A 20,252-nucleotide genomic window follows, 5' to 3' on the forward strand; every position below is an offset into this window, starting at 1 on the left:
AATTATTTTGTCATTTTTGTTTCTCAATTACAAATCAAAACAATTGCTCTGTATTTAAATATGTTTATTTACAGTAACAGTTGAATGTTTGGGGACATTGGGTAGATTAAAATATGTTTCTGCACATGAACTTACCCAGTAATGTAATATAATCTGCCCTTATTAGGATTTCTATTACAAAGGTTTACATTGAGGATGTTTTTAGTTGTTGTTTTAATCCAATATTATGGACACATCTTTTTAGAGTGATATAGCTACAATTTAACTACTAAATTACATTTCTGTGCTCCTTGGGGGTACCCATATCATATCATTCCTCATGATAGTAAATCCAGTTTCTGGGTGCCTGCTATTGAATTAAAACCACAGTAATGGAACAGCACAAAACAATATTCCACTGTGAAAATGTTTTGCTGGATCAAACATTTTCAAATGACCCTAAAAAAGACATATCCTGATGTCCTGGTTTCAGGTGGGATAGAGTTAATTGTCTTCCTAGTAGCTGGTACAGTGTTATGTTTTTGAGCTAGGTATGAGAAGAATGTTGATAACACTGATGTTTTCAGGTGTTGCTAAGTAATGTTTAGTGTAAAGTCAAGGGTTTTCCAGCTTCTCATGCCCAGCCAGCAAGAAGGCTGGAGGGGCACAAGAAGTCGGGAGTGGACACAGCCAGGACAGCTGGCCCAAACTGGCCAACGGACTGTTCCATACCATGTGACGCCATGTCTAGTATATAAACTGGGGGGAGTGGGGGTGGGGGGACCGTCTCTCGGGGACTAACTGGGCGTCAATCAGCGGGTGGTGAGCAACTACATTGTGCATCACTTCTATATTCTAATCCTTTTATTATTACTGTTGTCATTTTATTAGTGTTATCATTATCATTATTAGTTTCTTCTTTTCTGTTCTATTAAACTGTTCTTATATCAACCCACGAGTTTTACTTCTTTTCCCAATTTTCTCCCCCATCCCACTGGGTAGTGGGGAAGCGAGTGAGCGGCTGCATGGTGCTTAGCTGCTGGCTGGGATTAAACCACAACACCTGAAATGGATTTGCAGTTGCAGACTTCTGGCAGAATTTGTGCCAGACTGGTTATTGCACACACATCTTCCCCACTTCACTTGTCCTTAAGCAAGTCCAATGAGTTTGAGTTTTTCTGCCCTGTCTGGTCTCTTTCTTACCCACTGCATGTGCAGATCTTAATTTTCTTGCAACCTTCCTTTCCAGCCATGCACTTTTCCTTCTGTGTAGTCAGCACCTAAGGCAGTGGAGGAACACCAATACACTCCGAACGACCAAATCCACAAACATCTGCAGGATGTAATGGGGAGAGCATCCCACCAGGCACCAGACACATAAGCAGTGCATGGCCCACGTGCAATCACCTGGTGTAAAGCTCCCTGGTGTACCATTCTAATTCATATGTGGCTGGTACTAATTCCTGCACAACCATGGCATAACTAACCAGTGCTGCAAAATGAAAGACTAGCTCCCAACTCTAAAACATAACAAAGTCCTACTACCCTATGACATGGTTCTATGTAGATGAGACCTGCTGTACATCATACTAGCCACTTCATCCTAATTCTGTTTTGCCATCATCTTTTGCAGATCTCTTTCTACCCTTTTATCACCACCAGTACCTGTGTGATGCTATCTTTGATCTGTGCTTGTCTGTATGCACTCATTCCACCATCTTTCAATTACATAGCACCATTTTTCACCTCATTCAAGTAATGTGATTCAGGTTACTTTCTGAACACCAAAATTATCATGCTGTTCAGGGGAAGCAAGCACTTGTTATCTTTTCAAAATTGTACTCCTGCTTTCCTTGGTTCAAAGCAGGAATCAAGCCATGCATCTGTTAGTGTTGCTTCAGCTTGAAAACGGGTCTTTATACAGACAACAGGCCTTTGAGTCCCTGTCTGCTACTTTCTATTTTGCTCTAAAGCAAGCCAGCATCAAAGACACTGAGTAATAATGACAGGCAACATAACTTGAATCTTTCATAACACTGATGCATAAAAGTGTCATGACACTGCCAAGGATCTTCCTGCTATTCAATCTTTTGGACAATGTGTATATTTTGGAGGGATGCTTTCCAAGCTGAAAGGTCTCTTTCTCTTTAACCCTTTCCTCTTCCCCACCCTCATACCAGCAACCCAAGACCTCAGTGACTCAGTCTTGCTGGAGAGCCAGGGCTTGTTTTGGGAAATATCTCACTATTTGCCAATTTTTCAGCAATATGTATTCTTGATCAAAAGAAAATGCAAAGCTTGGATCTTCCACCAGCCTGCTTCCCGAGTTGTAGTAGAGTGAATCCAGAACTTTGCTAGACCTTTATCTTCCGAAAATTGGGTTAAATTCAGTTAAATCTAATCTAGATTAAAAATCATTAGAGGAGTCAGACATACTATCATATAATTTTTATTTCCTTAGTAGATGGAAAATAATCTTTGATATACCCAGATCTTTTGTTTTAAGCAAGTTTGTACCCATTAATTGATGATATCAGATATCTGACATGAATTGTGAATGACATGCTTTGAATGAATAATGTTCATGTAAAGACCGTTCAATCTAAACAAGACTGCTAATGTGCCATTCCCAAAGATTAACGCACTAGCACTAGCACTAAATTAGGCATATATTACTCAATATATTGTTTTCAGAGCACTATATTAACTGAGAAAACTGTGTATATTAATAAAAACTCTTTTGAAATATGTTTCCTTTTACATTACAATGCATGTTTTATTTGAGTGGATTGCTAAGATATCTGAAAGTGGACTGGAAAGGGACTAAATATTAAGGATTAATTTCCTTAGTGTTTTATGAAAAAGATTGCTTTCTTCTTACAGATAACTTGCCACCAGAAAGCTAAACTGTATGCAGACTTCCAGTTCACAGATTTCAGTTATAGAAGAAGGAGACGTTATACATCATAAGGGTGGAAGAGTGACAATGTTTCAGAAATAAGAAGAACACAATAAAAATTAATAATATTTGTGGTGGTTGATTATATAGAAAATGTGGAATCAAACTGGTAATTTTTAACCTAGTTTTCTAAGCAAATTGAATGTTTACATGTATTTGCTTGTCTTGCTTCCCTAAACCTCTTAACCTTACTGGCCATTTTCACTCAAATTTGGCAGAAGGGCAAACACCTTAAAGACATTTTATGTTAATAAAAAGTTTATTAAAAATATATAAATTAATAGAAGAAAAATTCTGTTAATATTTCTCACTGACAGAAACATCACTTTATAGTCTCAGTCCATGAGAGGCAGCATATGTTCTGCACAATGCCAGGGGAAGCCATAGATTTTGTTGGCTCTGTGGCTCAGGAAATACCTGCCCTTACATTTTGGGCCCTGAATCTTTAGTAATCTGAAGGAAGCAGAACTATGCGTATATCCAAAGTTAACAATTTCATAAGCCTTTTTCTAAAATAAGCTCTTAGGCATTGTACATCCACTTTTGTGGGGCTCTGTGCAGCATCAGAGAAGTAAAAAATGGAGCTGTGATTCCCAGTCTGGTGAGCATTGCTGCTAGCCCATGCGGTTGTAGATAGGAGAATTGTTTTGGAAGTGGAAGGGCTCTGTTGTAATTTTAATGTGAACCCTGAGCTTCTGCCAACATTATATGGGGTGGCAAGAGCAACACTACCAGTCCTGAACAAGCTTCCCATGCCTGGGCAGTGCTGGCAGTTGAGTAAGTCTTTTCCTATTTGTTCCTACCCAGATACCTGAGAGATCAGAAATGGTAACTATAATCACATGAAGTAGTGACTTGTTTGCAAAACGTCATAAGGCAAGTTTTGCCAGAAACATTTTCATACCACCCACCATTTATTCCTGCCAATTTTTGTTGCTCCCTGTGACAGTTAAATTTGTAATTTGATTAATGACTTCATTCCAGTGCTTGGAGTATGTTTTATATTATTAGTTCCAGAAAAGAAATGCAGATAATTAGACAAATACAGTGAAGTAGATCAACAGACTTTTTAAAGTTGTTAATGTAGTAAGAAAGTAGCATGAATAAATATGACAGAATGAGGGGCCTCTAAAAATATCCCCTTCAAATTTAAGGTTTGTTTTTTTCTGCATTTTTCCTGCTCATTGGAACAAGGCAGCCAGGTCTTTGGTAAGTGCACAAAGGAGCATGAGGAGTATGTTAAATGTTAATCTGGTCTAAATTACGAAGCAGGTCTTAAAAGTGAAACTTCATGTTCACCTGCAGGTTACTGGTCATAAAGCACAACAAAATCAGTTCAAACAACTTGCTTTAATTATGACTCTCAAACATTACTGTTTGTGCCAAGTAGATAATTGAGATGATAGTTATTTTCCATGATGTGCAACAGCAGCTGTGGGCTATAACACAGAGAAGTCATCTTTGCATTGCTCATTATTTTTCAGTAATTGATTAATTTTATCCTTCACACCTGTCCTATATAAAACCTGGTGGTATCACAATAGCCTAAAAAAGTTGGTATATATCCCCTCTGTCAATGCCATACCTCTCTCCTTAAGGACTTTTTGAAAAATCTTTCAAAAAACCAGATTTTAACCTTTTGTCAAGATACAAGTTTGTATAAGCCATATCACCCTTATATGATTTATGCATAATAAAACTTACACATGGACTTGAATTAGTCAGGAATTCTGTGTTTGACATGACCAGAATTTTTTATATGAATTGCCAGTTAAGTGGCATGATTTGAAATGCAGAGAAGCATTTGGAAGTGATATATATTGCTCATGATGTTGCCTTGATATATAGCTTGCATTCATGTACCCATTAAAGACACAGCTCTACAGCGTTAACAAGAAAGTATTCAGAGCAGATGGAAATATAAAGAGAAGAGATTTATCTGTCTTGCTTCAAACTAGGAATATGAGATCAAAAACTCAGTCTCCAGTCTTGTGAGAAGTAACATTTCTAGATACTCTTTAAAAAGCAATAGCTGTTCCAAAATTGTAACATAATGTTGCTGCTGTTGGTGTACCTGCCCTTGTTTTGGAGTGCTTATGTTAAAGCAGATTTCAACTTTCTTCTGGACATGCTTCTCTCTGTGTTGGTATTAACTGCAGAAGCATCTAGGTTTTTATCTGAACTGCCTGAAGCTTTGTGGGATGAATGTGGACCTTGGGATTTCTTGAAAGAAACACCCAGTACTGACATCTTCTAAGATCTGACATTTCTAACAAAATAACAGAATAACTGAGGTTGGAAGGCACCTCTGAAGATCACCTAGTCCAATTCTTCTGCTCAGACAGGGCCAGCTAAAGCAAGTTGCCCAGGACTGTGTCCAGTTGGGTGTCCCCAAGGGTGGAGACTCCATAACCCCTCTGGCCAACCTGTTCCAGCATTTGATCACCCTCACAGTAAAGAACTTTAAGTGGAATTTCCTGTGTTTCAGTTTGTGTGTTTTATGCATTAGTTAAAACTCTACTGGAAGTCAAAATAGTTGGCTAAAACAGCAATAAGAAGTCCTGAAATATTCAGAAGACAGTCCTAACTGAAGAGGACTGCAAAGGTCATAATTATTTTATACAGACTGGAAAACATATCTGGCTTACAGAAAATTGATTAGATAATATAACTTCAGAAAGTCTGACATATGTTTAATAGGGTAGTCCCAGTTCACTCTGAAATTTTAGCTGTATTCAGTCCCACCGCATATACATTTTATCAGGGACAGTACTGGGGAAAAACAAAATCCCTTCCAGAAATAGTTCCTAGTGGTTATCTCAGAGTATTGAGTAAAAGATTAAAATAACCATATGGAAGTCAAGTTTTTGTTATCATACCAGATTTATTGTACTTACATGTCAGCACAGTAATAAGCAAGGCAACTTTTTGTTAATGTGGTGGTTATGGTTATTATTACTTATATGATAAAAACCCCCCACAATTACTGCTCATCAATATTCAGCCTCCCTGGGGAAAAGAAAAATGGTAGATAAGGATCTCTAGATTGCCCATATGTTGGTGGAAGAAAAAAAATGGAGCTTGGCAAAAGTTTGGCATGAGGAGAGTAGCTCCCCTTATAAAATATCCTATTAGTTCCCCTATAGCTATTTTACATTACAGCAAATCTGTGGTGAGGTAGTCCTTAAGGAACAACTCTTTGCTTGGGAGGTCTTTCACTTGAGGGTATTCCACATCCTTTCTTCAACTCAGAATGCCTTATTTCCTTCAAATTATCTTTCATATCCTCTCTTAAATGAAAAATCCTAAACCCTCAGGGCTCCCCACAGTATGTTGTCTTTGTCCCCCTTACTCCCTGAGTCAAGTGCTTTCCTTAGTTTCCTTATGCCTTTGTAAGTTAAGCTGTTTAGCATCCTGCAGCTTAATGTAAAGAAAATAGACACATCCAAACTATATTTATTTCCTTTTTCTTTTTTTTCCCATCTGTATTACAGGGAATGGTCCCTGTTACCTGACTTCAAAAAGGTAAGGAAGTTCTAACTGGCAAAACTGGGTTATATTTTCATTGGCTCTTGATAAATTAACAAAAATCAGATAAATATCTATAACAGTCTATAATCTATATTTTTTTCTTCATACCAGTCCCTTTGACAGGACCTGTACCACGCTCAGCTAAAAAGATCAGCCGACAAATTTCAGTCCTTCTGAAGAGAATGTGCCCATATAAAGCCCTTCTCAGACCTTCTAATTTGCTTAACAACCTCTGTCTTTAAGTGACAACTTCACATCCTATGATCTAAAACTCAAGTTCCTTAGTTAAGGAAGACAAGGGCTGATGTACATGCACAATGAATGTGAAAGATGTTTTACATATTCTTCATATTTCTGCAATTTGAACATTTTGGTATGGATCCTTTGTAATCTTAATGTGACTTCTTTTCACGGCTGTCATGTTCGTTCTCAATACAGTTCACAAAAATAGTTGTTCGTCATTTTTTTTAGGGTTTTCAATATGGTTATATCCAGCCAACTTTACTGTGGACAAGGTAGAGGGCAGTGGTTCCGAAATGTGGCTACAACTCTTCCGTGTGTCTTGGAGACTTTACGTGTAGCTATGAAAATTCGATCTCATAAGCCAAGTAGGCATAGTGGCATCTAGACCTTTCATTGGAGATAGTGCTGCTCTATTACATCTGATAGTGAAAAATGTTATAAAATGTCATAAAAGTATGCTCTTCCCAATGTTGCCTTCTAACATAGCATTAAACAGCTACACATTGCCATCCCCTCTACATGTGACAGTCAGTGATAATAATGGGCTTAAAAAGCTGAATTTCTAACAGTTTCACACATTTCTATGACTAAATTGCTGATTCTTTCCTGGAGTAACAAACTATTTTCTCTGCTGATAAGCTTTGGAAAATTCTAGTCTGCCACTCATCAGAACCATCTTTAGATCAATGTTATCTAAGGACTTCAGAGCAACAACGCCAAATCTGCAAAAGACATTCACTTAGTTATTATATGCATCTGGACAGGCTGGAGGAATGGGCTGAGAGGGGTCTCAATGAAATTCAACAAGGACAAAGGCAAAGGGGTGGACCAACCTCCTGCAAGGGTGTGGGCTGGGCCTGTGTAGCCAGGGAGAAATCCACATGGGCTAGCACTATGTTACAGGTAGTCTGCTGACAAATCTGGAAAAGGAGCACTACAAGTAGGCATGAGTTTTCCAAATTTCCATGCAAATGTGTCTCAGGCTTTGATACTTTATCTGTGCTGTTTCACTTTTATTCCTTAGACACTTAGCTCCGTGACTCTGTCTAAAGAAGGTTGTGCTTTCTGATGGAATGCTGATCTGCTGAGAGCAGACATTTCCTCTGATGGGAAATAGAGTGCATGGGCAGGAATGAGCCAACACAGACAGCATCACCTACTGTCTGTTCTTCCGTTCAAACTACTGAAACAACTGACAGCCTTTTAACAGCACGTTTCAGCGGAGGTCAATGCTAAGGAGGAAGTCATGATATTGAAGTTCATCATGCATTCTCTCACCTTCATGTAGAGAGATGCAAAGATGTATGAAGAGCTGGTGAATGACCTCTGGATATCACATTGATTAATTGGTGAAGTTTGCTTTCATCACTGGATACCAAGTGGCCTGTCAGATTAATTATTATTCCCTTAGAAGGCTATTTGTCTTCCAGTTCCTCCTCTTAGAGTCCCTAAAACATGCCTCATGCAGCTTGGGACATTTCCAAAAAACAGTTTTGGGGATCATGGAAGCTGCTTCCAAACATTTTCTTTCACATGAGATGAAAAAATCAGTTACCCATTAGCCCCACTAAAGTACTGTTTAAATATGTTAAAAGGCAGATTTTCCAAATTACATGACAGAAGTTAGAAACTGCTGTTGTTAGAATGATATAGTGGACAGTAACAATGTAAATATTTTAATAAGCAAGTTTACTTCTGAAAATGTGGTTATATACAGGAATTACCTGAATCTCACAGAATGCTTAAAATCTTGCCTTCTGCAGAAGTGAAAAAGCAGGAGCCAAATCCTCTATTCCAGGTTTTACATTAGTCTACTTCCACATAAGCCTAAATCCAGATAACAGTTTAATCATTCATTCTGGAAACAATTCCAGGCTCTCAGATTGTCTTTCTGAGACAGCTTAGTGGTCACAGAATTGGATTTAAATGATCAGAGATAGTGGCCAAAAAAGGAAGATAATCCTGCCACGAGATAAGTGTGCTTCTAGCTCCTCCTGTGTTCTTTTCAAGAGCCTCTTCTTACCACTGAAGCTCAATGTCTTCTTCTATTTGTAGGCTACAGTGAAATTATAGTCTCCCATGTCCCAGCCATATTTTATAGTCCAGCCCTCTTTCAATGTAATTATGTATATTTTGCTTTCCCTCTTTTCTTTCTTTTCTCTGTACCCACCTTTTTATTTTCGCTGGCGGATTTACTTTACTGTGATGCTGCCTTTACCTTACTGAAAACAGTGTTGTTACGGTCTTCACATGAAAAATGTTTTGATTTTATTAATAGGTCTTTTGAAAGCTGAAGAAAATAATTTAGCAGCTGAGTGGGTGGAGTTTGTACATCAGTATTCAAGACTATAGACAGGCTGAATTGCTCCAAATGAGGTCGGTAGTTACACAGAAGTACAGATACATTAGTTTCTGGATTTTTCAGTTGTTAAATTATGTTTCGTCAGCAAACCAGGATAAGGTTGTACAAAAGAGTACCCAGAGAAAACAAAGTTCACTCTCTATATGGCATGAACATAAGTAGTATAAAAATAAATAGATCTAAGAATGGATATTAGACCTTCTTCTATCATTTCAGTGAGACATACTTAGCAGGTCATATGGATTTTCCCATGTTTTCAGAATTCAAGATTCCCATACCCCTGCCTGAGACACACAGAAGGACCTGTATTGATGGGCAGGACACGGAGCACAGGTGATGACATATCTGGGGCAGGGGGATAGTTTGGCTGTCCCACATCCTTGGGGTCAGCAGGGGACGGCAACCTGCACCAATGCAGCCGCCTCTGGGAGTTGGGAAGACCACTCACACACCCACCTCATCATCAAACCCAGTGCCACTGTGTAAATCTCTAGAAATAACATGAAAGCCTGTATATCTTTGAGAGGAGAAAGGTTTGGTATGAAAACTGGGCTTTGAGAAATGGAAGAATGGATGGATTGGTTGAGCAAATTGGTCTCTTTTTTCAATTATGAAAGTTGATTTTTTTATTGAAAAAGCAGCATGGTTCAAGGGAAGGGACAGAAATAGGCAACCTGCATAATTTCCGAATTCAAGACCAAAATTACTTTCTTATTTGTGAAGACACAGTTGGCAAAGATGTATTAACTTTATATTCATGCTTCATCCAAATAATACAAGCAGACTTTCAGACAAAAGTAATTGGAAATCCTTTGAATATTGTGTGTGGGTTTGTGGTATATTTTAGATACAATTGATTTCAAAATTATGCAGAATGTGCTTAGTAAAATTATATTTCCTATGTCAGAAAAGATGTTGTTCTGATGCAAGAATTATGAGGACATGAAACATTGCTTTTTTACCTGTTTTAAGCATGATCAAGAAAAGTTTAGTTGAATACAACAGGCCACTAGAGCCAGGTTGCTCAGACTCATTCAAGGCCAAGAAAGTCTTTTAGTGAGGTCTAGTTTAGCAGTGTTGGAGCTCTAATTAATCAGTACTAAGGTGTGTAATTATCATTTGTGTCAGACATTCTGAAAGGTACAGATCCTCAAAATTTCATTTTTGAGCCAGACATATCCATAACAATTAACAACCACCATTAACATGGTAAAACCTTTGAAGTGATTGTATCCAGTCTGTTAACTAGTTTGTATCCAGTCTGTTAACTAAGCTAATTAGTGACACATAAGTAAGTTCTGAGGCAACTGGGCTGTCCCACCCACCTTCACAGCTGTCCTGTAGGAGCAAAGCCTTTGTTTCTGTTTGTGATGGAGATCTCTGTGGACAAAAGACACATTATTGTCCATTGTCACAGCATCACAGGGTAGGGTATCTTTTATTAACTCTTCCCCTCCTTCTCCCCAATGTACATACCACCTCCAACAAGTACCTTTATAAATTAATGTTCTTACGATGTTTTTTTTCAGGCAGGCAGATTAGTCACAATTCTGCTTGAGGTGAACTCATGATGGGAACTTAAGAAATGGATTTCATATCTACTGAAAGCCATTTTTGAATCATCTTAATCATATTAGGAACATGGATCAAATGGGGCACAAGCAGAAAGATTTGCAGAAATCACGAGGAAAAAAATGAAAGAATGGCAGTTGTTTATCCTGAAGACAAGAAGAAATAAAAGGCTTTTGCAAAGAGGAAGACACTATTTTCCAAGCCTGTGATGCTTAGGGAAAAAAGTAATGGACATAAACTGTCTTGAAATACTTAAACCAGGTATCAGGCAGACTTTGAGACATTCAGAGCTTCAGTATGATCACATCATCAGATGCTTCCCAGAGTCTTTTGCTTCTCTCTAGTCATAGCTTTTATGATTTTTAGAGCCTTCCTTAAGACAGATGACAGCCAAAATCCATGCTTTCTTTAAAGACATTTCATTATACTTAAGGGTCCCCAGTCTCATCTTCAAGCATTTTAAACCACTCCTTCCCCTTTTCTGATACTAGTAAAGATATTTCCACACAGATCATTTTTACTCTGTAGATACTTTAGTTTACTGGCTGTTACAATGTACCATGGTTTGCAGCAGATATATTGTCTTTTTTCTTCTTCAAGGAAACCTCCAGTGACCCTAATATTTAATGTCATCAGATTTTAGTGGTGAATGACTAGCAAATTCTGACCTTGGCTCCTTTGCACAGTGCAAACTTTGTGTAGCTTCACTTTCCAGAACCAACTATGGAGCTCCCTGTGTTGCTGTGTTATTTTCCATTTCGAAAAGTTGAGCACAGAGCCATAGAGAGTAAAATTTAAATGAAAAAGTTCCTAATGCAGTCTAGCTATGACATGATTACAACTAGGTTAAATGTATTAGTTCTCCACATATTACACTAGAGGTCATACAACATCTAATTTATTTCCTTGACTTTCACATTTCACACTCCCCTGAATGTAATTTCTTTCAATTTTCCCTGCTGTCGGTAATTGGTGTGCCACACATCTCTCTTCTCCAACAGACTCAGTCTGATTATACTGGCACTGCATTCTGTGTATCCATTAAGAACTACGGATCAAACTTTCCCCCAGGCCTGGTTTCCATTTCTCTCTCTCATACTCATTCATTTGTTAAGGGCATGAAGTCCTCATATATTTCAAATTTGGAAAGGTTAGTACTTTCTTAAGAAGGAAAAAAAAAACAACCCCACAAAACTTGCCAGTGGGTGATGCTCTCTTTCAAACCTCACATTTTGTCTTGGCTTTCACCTCCCCCTGTGACATGTTGCAGTGTTTTCAGAAATGTCTCATTTAATGCAGACAGGGATTTCATCTCATCTTGCAAAGTGTTTAAATGATAGTGACAATGAAATGTAAGGTTTGTATTATTTTGTAAACTGTTGTAGAGAAAATGAAATATTGAAGAAGACAAGAGCTCAATTTTGTTTTCAGATCTCAAAGTTCTTACCAATTTTATTACATTCATGAACAGTTTCTTGGTGTCTGCTTCTGTCTGTAGCACCAATTTTATGATCATGGAAGTCTGCTGAGTTCCAGCAAGTAGGTATCTAGTTTTAAAACATAGCAGAGAATCTGAATTGTAATTTCTTGAAAAAATCTGTGCAGATCCTCATGGTAGAGACCCTATCATTGTTCTCCAGCTCTAAGTGGTTCAGTCTCCAATTAAATATTCCTTTATATATCTCTTCCATATTCCCACGTATTAATCCTGTGACAGAAAGAACCAGGATCTCTTTGCACCTGACCTCTCTCTATCATTTTAACTACTTCACACTGTTCCTTAGGTTTTAAGAACTTGCCTTTTGTTGTTCTCTTGGTATCTGACTGAAATCATTATTACTTTGCTTTCACATTTACAACTGTAGGTTATGTGAAAACAGACCTTCAAGCAGGATAGGTTGTAAGAAGGAGAAATGAATCCATGGGGATGTCTATTCCACCATGCCTTCTCTTTTGGCAAACCCTCCTCTCCTCATCCCTGCTGTTTTTGCCAGCAGCCCAATCTGAACCTACTTCTGTGGACTTTTGAAGTTGTGAGTTAGATAATGAGTTATTTTCAACAATGTAAATGACATGCAGGCTATCATGTCATATCAGGCCTGCAGAAATTATTCCTGTATGAGTTTGAATATCCCCTCTTAGAAATGTTCTGATACTATGACCTGATTAAAAGGTTCATTTTTTAAAGGATAATGGAAATGTGGTAATACAAAGACTCACAATCATCTACTGTACATCAGCTTGGGAAGGATTTCACAGTACTGGGAAGTTTCCCAAGCAAGTGCTCAATTCAGAATTAATTGTAGCATTTTGTTAATTCAGATCCACTTTCATTTTCAGATCTTCTATTGAAAGTTTTGCTGCTGAAACATTTCTTTCTTCAGTATTTCTTTCCTGTAAATAGTGAATAATGTTTTGATTTTTTTGAGTGATCCCCAAAACCCTTCCATTTTCAATAGAACCTGCCTTGGTTTTTTGGTTTGTTTTGTTTTTGTTTGGTTTGGTTTTTCTCTAAGGGCTTATTTAATTACTTTTCTGAATCAGATTTCATGCATCATTCTATGATCTACCCCAAATCCCTTTTTTGAAGAATAAAATATACCCCAGTTGCTTGTGGCTGTGTATTATCATTAAATACTCTGTCACAGAGTCTGCTAAGTTACAGATATTGCTGGAATGACATAACTGACAAATAATTAGATCTAAGTATAAAAATGCTTGCTAATTAGTCAGCAGTTACCATTTTTGCATAGAGAAGGCAGTTAAAAATAGAAAAAGGTGAAAGTAAGCTCTGTCTGAAGGGCAACTCTTACATTTGTACTTCCAAGTTCTCTAGGTCTGCCGTAATGGTGGGCACTCCCCTCAGAGTTAAAACCAGTGTTTCTACAGAGAAAGCCCCTGAGATGTCTGATGCTTCCACCCAGATGGAACTGGTAAGGAAGGAGACTTCACTACAGATGGTAGGTTGCAATGAGTGCCCAGACCATTCTCCTGGAGAAAAGGTGAGTACCTGCAAAAGATGTGCACAGGTTGATGATATGTTGCATCACATGGCTGAGTTGTAGAAAACAGTTAAAAGGCTGCACAGTATTAGAGGGACTGAGATGGAGATAGGTAAGTGGTTTCAGAACCATGCTCCTGTGGTGGACACCACAGAGAATGAGGAACCTTGGACCCTGGTGACCCACAAAAGCAGGACTCTGCTTCAGTCCCCACCCTCCAGCATTACAACCAAAACCAGGTATGAAGCTTTAACAGCTGTAGATACTTGCAAGCAAGGTCTGCAAGGAGAAACTGTACCAGCAGCACACAGTGGATACTGCAAAAATAAATGATGGGTGCTTGTAGTGGGTGATTCTCTGTTAAGGGGCACTGAGGTGCCCATCTGCCTGCCTGACAGGGAGTCACAAGAGCTATGCTGCCTTCCAGGAGCTAAGGTCTGAGATGTTGCCGAAAGGGTGCCACCACTTGTCAAAGGCACAGACTACTATCCGTTGTTATTCTTTCAGGTGGGCACGAATAACACTGCAAGCTGGAACCTGGGCAGAATCAAGGAAGACTACAAAGCCCTGGGGGTGCAAGCGAAAAGTATTGTTGCCCAAGTTATTTTTTCTTCCATTTTAACACTTAGAGGAAAGGGTGCAGCCAGAAATAGATGTGTAATACAAAGCAAATTCTGGCTTCGTGGCTGGTGCTGTTGTGAGGGTATTGGCTTTTATGACAACAGGACAGTCTTCAATGACTATAGCCTGTTAGGGAAGGATGGGATCCAGCTGTCTAGAAGCAGCAAGGGAATATTTGGCAGTAGGCTGGCCAACTTGGTGAGGGGGGCTTTAAACTGAAGGACTTGGGGGGAGGGGTCCAAAATGGCAACACCCATGCCATTGCAACCAACTGAGGAATAAGCCAGGCCAACCAGAGCAGCAACAAATGTTCCTTAGCTGCCTCCCAAGACGAGAACCAGAAGAACAACCACCTCGAGTGTTTGTATACCAATGCATGTAGTCTGCGGAAAAAACAGGAGGAACTGGAGCTCCAGGCCCAGTCAGAAAGTTATGATATCACAGGAATAACTGAAACATGGTGGGAAAACTCACATAACTGGAGGATCGCAATGGATGGCTATAGGCTGTTTTGTAAAGACAGACAGGGAAGAAGAGGAAAAGGACTCGCACTCTATGTTAAGGAGAATCTTGAAAGCATAAAAGTCAACTACAGTGATTGTGGAAGCCCTGTTGAATGCCTCTGGGTCAAGATCAGAGGGGTCATCTCCAAGGGGGATCTTACAGTAGGCATCTGCTACTGACCTCCAAACCAAGATGATAAGGCCAACGAAGTAATATTTGGGTCACTTAAGCAAGCTTCAGGTCAAAAGAACCTGGTGCTTATGGGTGACTTCAACTACCCAGACATTTGTTGGAAGAACAATACAGCAGCTCACATGTCATCCATCAAGTTTCTGGAGCGTGTAGAGGATTGCTTCCTCATACAAATGTTAGGTGTGCCAACCAGGAATGAGGCACTGCTGGACTTGTTACTCATAAACCAAGAAAACCTGCTATGTAATATCTTGGTTAGTGATAGCCTTGGCTTCAGTGACCACAATACGGTGGAGTCTGGGATCCTGCTGAGCACACTGAAGCTTAGTACTAAGACAAAGGTTTTAGATTTTTAGAAGAGCAAACTTCAGCTCGCTCAGAGCTCAGCTGGGAGGGATTCTGTGGGAAGCTTCCATGGAGGATAAAGGAACTAGCAAGTGCTGGGATTTTTTCAGGAACGCTATCCTGGAAGCACAAAACCAGTTCATCCCTTTTAAAGATAAGGGAAGTAAGCGGAGAAAAAGACCCCCTTGGCTTAACTGCAAACTTCTGAGTCTGCTCAAAACCAAAAGAGAAGCGTACCAGAGATGCAAAATCAGATGAATACTGGTTGAGAACTACAAGGGCATTGCCAGGGTGTGTAGAGAGGCAGTTAGAAAAGCAAAACCTCAGCTCGAATTGAAATTGGCCAAAGATGTCAAAAACTACAAGAAAGGGTTCTTCAGGTACGTAAACAAGCAGAAACAGAAGGAAAATACTGACCTGCTGTTAAACAGGAGAGGTGAATTAGTCACAAACAACACTGAAAAGGCAGAGGTTCTCAACACTTTCTTCACCTCTGTCTTTACCAGCACTGTTGGGCCCCAGGCCTTGGGAACAAAAATCCAGGTTGATGCAAACACAGACCAACCATCAGTGAAGGAAGAGTTGCTATGTGAACTATTACAGGAGCTTGACCCCTACCAATCTATGGGCCCTGACAATATTCGCCCAAGGGTGTTAAGAGAGCCAGCTGACATCATTGCGAGGCCACTCTCCATAATCTTTGAGAAGTTGTGGAGACTGGGGGACATCCCAGAAGACTGGAAGAAGGCTAATGTCACCCCCATCTACAAGAAGGGCTTAAAGGAGGATCCAGGAAATTATAGGTCCACCAGTCTTTCTCCAGTCCCTGGGAAAGTTATGGAACGAATCCTCCTGGGGACTATCACAAGTCAAATGAAGCACATGATTGGGAAAAGCCAGCATGGATTCACCAAGGGCAAATCGTGCTTGACAAACCTGACCGCCTTCTACAGCAAACTAACCTGCTCAGTTGGTGTGGGGTGAGCAGTGGACGTTGTCTACCAGGATTTCTCCAAGGCTTTCAATGCAGTTTCCCACAGCCTCCTCCTGGAGAAACTGATGCATTACGGTCTAGACAAGTGGTCTGTGCGGTGGGTGGGCAACTGGCTGACAGGCCGCACCCAGAGGGTGGTGGTAAATAACTCCTTTTCAAACTGGCATCCTGTCACAAGTGGGGTCCCCCAGGGATTGATATTGGGCCCAACACTGTTTAAAGTCATCATAAGTGATCTCGATGATGGGATCAGGTGTACCCTGATGAAGTTTGCTGATGATACCAAATGGAGTGGGGAAGTGGACGCTTCAGAACAGAGAGCCACCCTGCAGGAAGACCTGGATAGGCTGGAAGAGTGGGCTAACAAGAACCTTATGAAGTTCAACAAGGACAAATGTAAGGCCTTGCACCTGGGAAAGCATAATCCAGGAGTGCAGCACAGGCTGGGATCTACCTGGCTGGGGAGCAGCTCTGTGGAAAGGGACCTGGGGGTCCTGGTGGACAAGCAGGTCAGTATGAGTGAACAGCGTGCTTGCTGCAGCAAAGAAAGCCAACAGGATGCTGGGTGGCATCACCAGCAGAGAAAAAAAGTCATTATCTCACTCTACTCAGCGCTTGTCAGGCCACACCTGGAATGCTGTGTTCAATTTTGGTCCCTGCTATGCCAAAAAGATGTGGACAGGCTGGAGAGGGTCCAGAGAAGGGCCACAAAGATGATCAAAGGACTGGGAAGTCTGCCATACAAGGAAAGGCTGTTTGTTCAGCCTTGAAAAAAGAAGGCTTAGGGGACACCTTACCACCATGTTCCAGTATTTAAAGGGAGGCTATGAAGAAGATGGAGACTCCCTTTTTACAAAGAGTCACATGTAAAAGATGAGGGGTAATGGGTGCAAGTTACTCCTGGGGAGATTCTGATTGGACACAAGAGGAAAATTTTTCACAATGAGAACAATCAGCCATTGGAACAATCTCCCCAGGGGAGTTGTGGTTTCCCCAACATGGGACACTTTTAAGATTCAGCTGGACAGGGTGCTGGGCCATCTTGTCTAGACCATGCTTTTTCAAAGAAAGGCTGGACCAGATGGTCCTTGAGTTCCCTTCCAACCTGGTATTCTGATTCTATGATTTAACTCCAAATAGAAGAGCAGCACAGTCAGGAGCAACATCCATGGAGGACCACAGGCTCTTTTCTACAGGAAGCAATCTAGGTCTCTTGTGAGATCTTGCCCATCTGCATCAGAGCAGTTGTCTTGCAACCACTTGCTTTTCCACACAGTGAAATAGTTTGCCAAATCCCAAATATTATTCCTGTTTCACATCACTTTTCTTCAGTTCCTATTCTATGCACTAGTACCTTTTTGACTGCTCTGAAGTAGCAGATTTTCAACATATATTGTAGTAATGACATTTAAACAACACACACCTTTAAAACCTAGCAGGTCACTTAGGCTTTCTATCTTCAGGATAGCTAATTGGTGCATTTTCAGGATGCTACAGTTCATTGAAATGCTGGTGTAAAATACTGCAGCTGTTACTGAACACAAGTATCTCCCATTGCCTACCAGGGAGAACAAATCATAATTCAAATTAACTTTACTGTGTAATAAAATTTTGTTATGTGTCATTATGTTATATTATATAATACCTATAAATCAATACTAGTAAACCATTTGCTTAAATGACAGGTTTTTGTGTGTGACAGTGAAGCTAGAATCCTCTCTATGATTAATTTTTCAAATAACAGTGAAGTACAAAGTGGAAAATATATAATTTTGTAAAATGACAGCATTTTGGGCCCTCAAAACAATTCATTATGTTTAAGAACCAATAGAGATGACTTTTCAACAATATATATCATGTAATTTAATTATAACAAGGAAGTTGGTTTTGCCTGACAACCTTCTGGAGGGAAATGTGCTCAAGTGCCCACAAAGCCAGCTGTCACACTTTTTCCCTTTCTCCTGGACCAGATCAAGTAATATGCAGTCCTTTCTATAATGAGTGTCATTCTGTATTTCCAGAATCTCAAAGTAATTTTTTTGTAGTTTACCAAGAACATTTCCAGGTTTTCCAGTTCAAAAATACGTCTACAGGTTATTTTGATGTTGTAAAGTGCTATATTTCATCAGAAGGTGTTGCTTTAAAATGTTTTCAATTGATTGTTTTAAAAGTTTCAAAATTAATCAGGAATATTGTTTCTCTGTCATTATGCTTTTCCAGCAATTGTGTTATACATATATTTTATTGTCAAAGTAAGTCCTTCAAGAAGATTGTTTTTATGTTTCCAAGCCAATCTTTTTCAAGATGTTGTGGTGGAAAAAAAAAACAACAAGAGAAAATGTAATATTTTAGGGGAAGCTACTAGTTTTTGCAATTGTTTGCTTCTTTCATACTCAGATAGTTCCCACTTTTCTAAAGAGCACAATTACAGAAAAGTGAATTGGGCCTGATTCACCATCACTTTTCTCTAGTTTTATGTTGAGTAAGTGTTGCTTTTAATGTCATTACAAAAGCATAAAACTAAAATAAGGCAGTAGTAATTCAATTCCAACACACATACCAGGTACTAAAAATGTCTGTAGGGAAAGAGCTTTAAATATATTTAGATAAATAGATGCTTCAACCAACCAACACACAGGTTTATGACTATCTCTGATCCATGGCAGACTTCTTATCACTGTCACTGGGAGTTGTGAACATGTGAATTGAGGGTAGGCTATGCCTCACAGAGATCATAACATCTTTAGCATTTTGGTTTTGTTGCTTTATATTTCTTGACATTGCTGGAGAAATCAGATTTGCAAAACAAGAATGCATAAATAGTTTAGTCCTCAGGTTGCTCAGTAATTTCTAGCAGTCAAATTCATTCCGGGTGCACCTCCATCTGTTCCCAAAGAAATTACGTGTGGTGAATTTTGCCCAAAGTGTTTAAAAGCTTGAGGAGCCATTAATTTTTGTAAATTTTGGAGATGCTACCAAGATGAGAAAGAGAGAGGTTAGTGATATAATTTGGGAGGCAATGGATAAGAAAAGGCTTTAATTAAGGGTAATGGGAAAGCATTAAGGCAAAGGAAATTTGCCAGTAGGTTGATTTAAAAACATATACATATTCTCAGTGCTCTGATCAATTTAACAGTTCAGTAGTCATCAGAATAATGTTGGAGTCCTACTGTTCAAAGCAATTAAATGCATGTGTTTCAAATAGCAAAAACATATAAAGCAGAAATAGAAAGTGACACAGATCTGTTTCATCACCAGATGCCTCTAGTTTGACATTTTTCCCAGCGTGATGGCAATGCCTGGCAAAACATGATAATGTTGCCAATTAGTTGGATTATTAATTTGTCATCTCTGATGCTCATTTCTTTGGTTTAAAGTTTGGTTACAACTGATCTAACAAAATGCAGTTAAGTGCAGAATGTAATTTCAAGTTCTTTAAATGTAAATCCTTTTTTCCATTCATTGTTTGCTTTCTTCTTCTCTTCAAGCAAACTACAGTTAAATATATTACTAAAATAGTGAAGAAAGTAATAAAATTTTCAAGAGAGCTACATAAATTGGAAGAATAATCATCAATATGAAGAATGCAGGTTCCTATACTGTATCATTGGATCAAAAATACTTTAAAAACTATATACGTAAATTTATAGCTGCTTATTTACATCCCATTCCATGAGTATTTAATACCATTGATTTCCTCATTTGGAAAGATCATTAAAGGACAAGCCAGACACACATGCTCTTCCGAGAAATTATTGAGTGGCGTGTTAAAAAGTGAGCAGATTAAAAAGGCTACTTGCAAGATACAAGCATACAGAGTTAACTAAGTGTGTTCCCTACAATCCATCAGTTGTCACATTGCAGCTATCTGGTGATAAAATCAATATAAATGCTGTCAGATACACAACATTGCTTCACTGGGAACTCTAACCTCAATATGTCATCATA

Source organism: Harpia harpyja, chromosome 11, assembly GCF_026419915.1.
Source record: "Harpia harpyja isolate bHarHar1 chromosome 11, bHarHar1 primary haplotype, whole genome shotgun sequence".
Lineage (NCBI taxonomy): Eukaryota > Metazoa > Chordata > Aves > Accipitriformes > Accipitridae > Harpia > Harpia harpyja.